Source organism: Pteropus vampyrus, unplaced genomic scaffold (assembly GCF_000151845.1).
Source record: "Pteropus vampyrus isolate Shadow unplaced genomic scaffold, Pvam_2.0 Scaffold73, whole genome shotgun sequence".
Lineage (NCBI taxonomy): Eukaryota > Metazoa > Chordata > Mammalia > Chiroptera > Pteropodidae > Pteropus > Pteropus vampyrus.
The window spans coordinates 6,319,554-6,326,890 of NW_011888854.1; positions in this window are offsets into that span (position 1 = coordinate 6,319,554).

Sequence of the window (7,337 nt, forward strand, 5' to 3'; positions counted from 1 at the left end):
TGCCGCTTCCTAAAGATGCCCTTCGCGGCCTCCTCTCCCTTCCAGACGTCCCGCGGCCTCTGCTCTCTCTCTCTTCCTTCCTTGGCTCCGCGCCGTGGTCCCGCGGATGGCTGCGCAGATGGATCCACGGCTGGCGTTCCTTTCCCTTTTCCGCCTGCTCCGCTCCCTTCCTTCGGGCCGTCCTTCTGTCATCACGCTCCTCGTCTTCGTCTTTATTCTGTGATTCTCCCCTCGATCGTAGGTGATGGCTGAGCCTCACCGGACTCTTGGCAGAAGCACGGGGAACATAGTTCAAGTTGTGCTTTTCCTGACTCCCACAGGTCTGTTCCTCCAGATGTCCCCATTGCTCTCCCTGTCCCCGGGCGCCGCCTGCCTTGTGGCCCCACGGCACACTTCACACGCTCTGCCCCCTCTGCCTCCGAGCTGCCTGTGGGAGTTACTGCAGCAGGGGCTGCCACCCGCGGTGTGTCCTCAGACGTGGGAAGCACGCACCTCCCTCTCAGCAGGCATTCGCGGGTGAAAAACCATTGCTTATGCCGTCATCCAATGTGCACAAACTGTTCTTCGAACCCTTGCTTACAGAGGTGAGGAAATGGGGGCATAGACAGATGAGAAGATTCCGGAACAGCCACAGGCAGCTAAGTGTTAGAGGGTGAACTCGTAGCTAGGTTTCTTGACTTCTAAGCAAAATAAATGAATGAATGAATGAATGGATGGATGGAACAAATTGGGGTGTTAGGAAAATTGGACTCTATCCATATGTTCTAGTTTTCCCTCAGCCAAAAACACTAATTCGTAAGCAGGCCAATCTACTATTACTAATTTGGGCTTAAAATCTTCTTCAGGAAGGTTCTTGTGATTTTAAATGAAGATTTCAGGTTTTTTTTTTTGAGTACCAGATGCAAAGGTTCAAATATAAAGGTTTTGGAATTTGTCTTTATACATGTTCCTGCTTGGAAGTGAACTTTAAGGGAGCTTGAAGTTTAATTTTGTCATCCTTGTAAGAATTTTTGCTTAAAAAGAGAGGATCTTCATCTTTCTTTCTTTTTTTTTTTTTCACTTAAGAAAAGCGAGTTTCTACCATAAACTGTAAAAATCATTTCAACCACTATAAACTAATCAGTTTATAGCACTGCAAATAACCGTTTACAAGCACGTCTCTCAACAGCTCTGGGACTCTCTTTAACCTCATTTGCACCTGTGGTAAAAACATAGCCGTGCGACTCCCCTGAATGAGAAGCCATCAGAAAATACCCCTGCTGGTTTTGGAGTGAAGACCTTAATTTCCAGGAATGGTCTCTATTCAGAATGAGCCCTTTAAGCCGTGTCAACTCAAAGCCAAAACAACAGTCCGAATGACTAACGGGGGAGTCCAATAGAAAATAGACGGTATCGTCCCCAAAACAGGCCAGTGGCTCAGATTCAGCTACTTACCTAAGCTATTTGTGAATGCCACGATTTGTAGTATGTCAAAATACATGCAAAATAAATTTTTAAATGAAGATATATTTATTTGAAACATGCGATACAGTATCATATGTAAGGCAGCTAGCAGTGGCATGTAAGTTACACACCAACTAAGGAACACTTAGAGAGACTCGTATGTTCCCAGTATTTTCCTGGTGCTGAGTGCAGTGGACATTATGGTGGTCCCTGAGGGCAGTAGCTCTAACCCATGAGGCAGGCATATAAAGCTTAGTTTGGGAAATAAGATAAAATAATAAAGAAAAGATATATAAATATAAAATATTACTGTTTTAATCCAGCTTCTCATAATATCTTAAAATGTTTCAAGTGATCTTAAGATTTTAAAAATTAATACATTCATATTGTGACATTTATGACTCATATAGCTACATATTATTTGTGAATGTTCCACTTGTTTTATAAAGGGACAGATTTCTCACCTTTTAGAAGGGCTTGACGTTTTTCAATAAAGTTCTATTTAGTAACTGAGAAATGGTATTGGAATTTAGAAAAGCCTTGTAAAATGGGCCCGTGTGACTGGAAAGATTAATGAATCTTCAAAGAATGACTTCACTGGAATGAGTAAGTTCTATGACATTTTTAATGAATTTATAATGCAAAATTTACTCCTTAAAACTGCAAAATATGTCATGTTTTCTTTACCCAAAGTAGAAACTCCTCAAGATTAAGGTCCTCTAGTCTAGTACATTTTTTTTACAGTTATAAATACTCTTGTGGTTTTTTTTTTTTTGTGAGAGATTCTCTGTAATTTTTTAATGTGAAAATTATTTTCTCAGAGTTCCTCACAAAGCTTCACATTTTCTAGTGTGAAGCTGTATTTACCCCGGAATTCATCCAGCTATTTGTTAATTTACAAAGATCACTGGGAAGTCTGTTTCGTAATTGAATAGTCTTTCAAGTAGACACAGGTAGGATTAATTACTAAGGAAGGAAGAAGAAAGAGAGGAGGTGAAGAGCAGTGGGTTGGAGCATAAACAGACAGGTTCAGTAGCGAGTGCACTATTTAGTGCGTATACTTTTCAGAATCAAGAGAACAGATTTTCTTTTAAGGTATCTTTCTCCAACTGCTCATGTAATTTGAATTTAAGATAATTTTACTGTATTTATACTCAATTAAGTTTGTTGCAATATGTTTTTTCAGCTCTACCTCTAAAAATAATGTCAATAAATATAACAATTAGTCCTTCATCTTATGGATGTATGTAGATGTGGTATTTTGAGTAGGGGAACAGCAGTAAGTAAAGGCTGAAAAAGATTTTACAATGTAATGTCTGTTGATATTTGTACTTTATAAGCTTATTGATTTTTCTTGTAACTTGTGACATCTTCTCCTATGTTAAACACCAGCAAAGCAAGAGTTTTGTGCCCTGAGTTTACCACTAACTATTAACCAGTCGAGCCAATATGATTGAAACATTTATAAACTATGAGAGTTTAAAGGTTCAAATTTCTGAGATTTGAGATTGAAGGGATCACCAAGGGACTACATAAACATCATAGTTCACCGCTTTGAAGGGTAGTATTCATTTGTTATTTACTTTTGTTTACAAAGTATATTTTGAATGAAACAATAAGGTAGAGAAAGGAAAGTCACACACCTCCTTCCCTCTCCCTGGCACTCGCATCCAGTCATTGAAAACTGAATATTGCTTCTAAGTTTCTTGTGTTGTGAATGTTCAGGATACCGGCTTAACATTATAGCAAAGTCTTAAAAGATGACTTGCCATGTCGTCACACTGATCCTCATGGACATTAACTTTGTGAATTATATTCTCTCCAGCCCATCTAGTCCAACTCCTTTTCCATTCCTTGGTTTTCCTTTAGGCTTTATGATTTAGGACAAATGACATCTCTTGGAAGCCTTTTCTATTTCCTAAGACATAAGAACCCTATGCATATCTTTATTAAGTCTCTCCCATGTAAGGTTATAAATTCTTGCGGGGATTATAGGATGAAGGAGTAAAAAAAAAGGCAGGGATCATGTAATTAATATTTTACTCGTCTTGTTTTCTCCAGGACCTAAGAAAAGAAGGTGTTCTATAAACATTTTGTATGAGTGGGGATGGAGGTATTTCATGATTGCCAACTGGTGGTCTTATTCCATGTTAAGCCCTGTTTTTTTTTTTTTCCTAATTAAATTTATTGGAGTGACATTGGTTAATCGTATAGGTTTCAATTCAGTAATTCAGTCATATGTATATTGCATTGTGTGTTCATTACCCAAAGTTAGATTTTCTTCTGTCACCATATATTTGACCCCTTTACCTTATTTACATTCCCCTCCCCTGCTTCCCTCTGGTGACAACTAACCCGTTCGTGTCCATGAGTCTATGTTCGTTTGTCTTGTTCGTTATTTGTTCCCACATGTAAGTGAAATCCTGTGGTTCTCATTTTTTTCTAATTTATTTCTCTTAGCATGATAATCTCAAGACCTATCTATGTTGTCCCAAATGGAAGTATTTCATCTTTTCTTATGGCTGGATAGTATTCCATTGTACATGTGTATCACATCTTCTTTATCTAGTCACCTACTGGAGGACTAGATAAAGAAGATGTGATACACATGTACAATGGAATGTCTTCCATGTCTTGGCCACTAAATTAATGCTGTAGTGAACATTGGGGTGCATATATCTTAATGGATAAATGTTTTCAAATTTTTCAATAGTCCGTATTGTGATAACTAGTATTTTATCTAATGAGGAAATTTTCTTATTTCCATCTTTTGTCTGTTAAATTCACCCTAATTTTGTTCGTGAAATTATCATGGTAATCTTCATATGCCATCTACAGATCAGTGTGAAGACCTCTGAATTTAAAAACCACTTTCATAGTCTAAAGATCTTTCTAATTTTGTTAAACTATTTAACAAATGGGAATCTTAGATGATTAAGGAGATTTGCTAAAAGAGTGTGGATTTTTCGCAACCTTATTATCACTTCTTGTCCCACTTAAAAAAAAAAAAATCAATAGAGCTATCTTGGAATGTGGAAGACAGCCCTTACCATATGTATTTATTCACTGTGAGGTCTCTGATAACTTTGTCACAGCTTTAGAGTTTAAGTTCTTAAAGTGGAACTATATCTGCATAGCTTTTTAACACCTTGTAGACTAGTAAGCTTCTAAAAATGGTTTGGAAAGTTAACAATGAGAGAACTGACAATCTTTTTTTTTTATTTTTAATTTTTTCCCAACGTGGGAGTTGAGTGTGAAGGATAGCACATTAGGCTTTATCAGAGAGAAGTATGTCCCCAACAGGCCCTACATCTTAGCTAAGGTTCCCCTTTGAGGGAGTGTATGTAAACTCAATCCCCACAGTGTCTGGAGATGCTGAGCATTATTGTATCTGCCACTGGCTGAAGTCAGTAAGAAAACCTCTCGTTTAAGGGGACCAGACGCCTACTGATGATGAAGTCTAGATCCTCGGGGCTGGGAGTTATAGGCATCTCCTTTTTTAGTGCTAGATTCATCAGCAGGATCCTAGGATTCCCAGGGTAGGAATGCAATAGGTCCCTGGAGTTTTCACCTCCTCACACTCACTTGGTCACAGGTAAATCGATTGTTATAACTTTTTTGCTTTGTGAACAAAGTGCTCCGTCTGTTTTGATTCTCAGTCCTCACTCTTCATCTGTCATGTATCATACAGTGTTTTTTTTTGTTTTTGTTTTTTGTGTTTTTTTACTGCACCATTACCCACAGCAACAGACTAGACAAGCTGTGCCATTAACTGCAGACTCCACTCCTCCAGAATTGAAAGCATATTGCTGATTGTTATGTGTAAAGTCCCTATCCTGTATGCAGTCTGTTTGGAGTAAGAAGACTTTGATGTTAGCTTTTTGGTTTCATGAACCATGACGAAAATTAACTCTCTCATGCTACTTGCAAGGAAAACCAGATTGTGACCATGTAAAGCTAAGGAAAGTCAGGAGAAAAAGAAATATAAAGTAAAAAGGCTGAAAGTATATTCTTTAGCCTGGGAATTAACTCACAGAATTGCCAAAAAGGATACAATTTTGAAATTAGTTATTACCCTGTCTCATTACAGAAAAGGAATTGAGTCAGAACAAAAGTTATCTTTTTTCTGCTTTAAAAATAAAAGGTAGAAATATAAAGTGAAATTAATATTAAAAAAGCCTATCATGCTGAAGATTAATAATTGAAACGCATCTTCCCCTTTGAAGCAGATGTGTTAGGGTGCTGTAAGCTGAATCGCACAGTCTTTGCTACTTCACGTTGCCTTTTAGATCTACTGCATATTTTCAGGATGACTCCAGCAATGGCAATTATTACTCTTTGGTGGGTTGTTCATGATTTTTAAAATGACTTAAAGTCCTTTGGATACATGAACTCAGCAGGGAGTATATGTGGGCTGGATAATATACATTTTATTCCAGAATGTCTCATAGAAATAACACAAATGATTTTTGTATGTATGTTGCTGATAAGAATTTGTTCTAAGATAATGCAGGAAAAAATTTCATTGATTCACTTGTATACATACTTTCCTGTATTTTATTTTTTACTTTCAAACACTGAAACCCTTGATGTGTATTTCAAGTTTGTTGACAGACCTTTGACCTTTTCTGTCTGCTCCCTGTGAACCTACCCGGTCTTGTAGGGGATGTGGAAAAAATCCCAGATTGTCTTCTGATTTGATGCCTCCTCTGTTCATAGAAGACAATACCACTTTTTTCAGAGTGAAACAACTAGCTTTACCTTAAATTTGTCATATTCAAAGGAGAATTAATTATTTTTTCCATAGATTATAACTTTCAAACTATCATATTGCTTTAATTTCTTTATTATCTATCTATCTATCTATCTATCTATCTATCTATCTATCTATCTATCTATCTATCTATATCTGTCTGTCTAATCTATCATTTATCTGTCTCTCTAAAATCATTTTCTACTCAGTCTTACATTTTTCTTCTTTGCAGTTGCAAATGGCAATCTTCACACGTTCTCTTTGCTATTCATATCATTAATTTTTTCCGATTTTCAAAAAACTCATATGGCACTCCCATTACCTTGCTTTATAATCATGCTTCTAATTTACATAAGTTCATAGGCTACTTTACTTTGATAATTCATTTGCTTAGCACATACATGTTTAGCTAGATTTTATGTTGGTTTTGGTCAGGAAGCAGATCTCAACTACTTTTAGTCACTTTCCCCAATGTTTGATAAAGTTCTAAGCACAGTCACTTTCCCCAATGTTTGATAAAGTTCTAAGCCAATATCCCCTTGCGAAATACACAGTGAACTTGAGTGTATCATCACAGATTGTTTGAAGTGGATTTTAGACGAAGATGTTAGACATGATTTTTAAATAATTGGTAGCAAAATGTGTCAATCAACTGACTTTGTCATTATCTATCCTTATGGACTGTCTGTGTATTCAGTTCAAAATGTTTTAAATTGTAGGGGAGAGCATGATTTCTGATTCAGTAAAATATAGATTAACACAGAAATAAAGATCGATTTCAAGCTGAATGGGTCTTTATAAGAAAAAATAATATGCTTTGTTGTCTTAACGACAAACTCTATAATGAATTATATTTAATCCCCTGGGTCAACAACTCTATTTTTATATTCAATAACTCTAATTCCCCCTGATAAATACCTTCTGTACCATCCAAAATCAATCTCAGATTGATTGCTTTCATAATACAGTACATTTACAAAGGATGCCATCTCATCACGATGCCTTCTTCTTCACCTTGCCTGGGTTTCATATTATCAATGTCAATACAAGAAGGGCTATAGATTCATTTTGAGTCCATGATGTGAAAATTTCTAGGGACTTCCTAGCTTGAGAGTTAATTTCTTTCTGTATATTCTGGGAT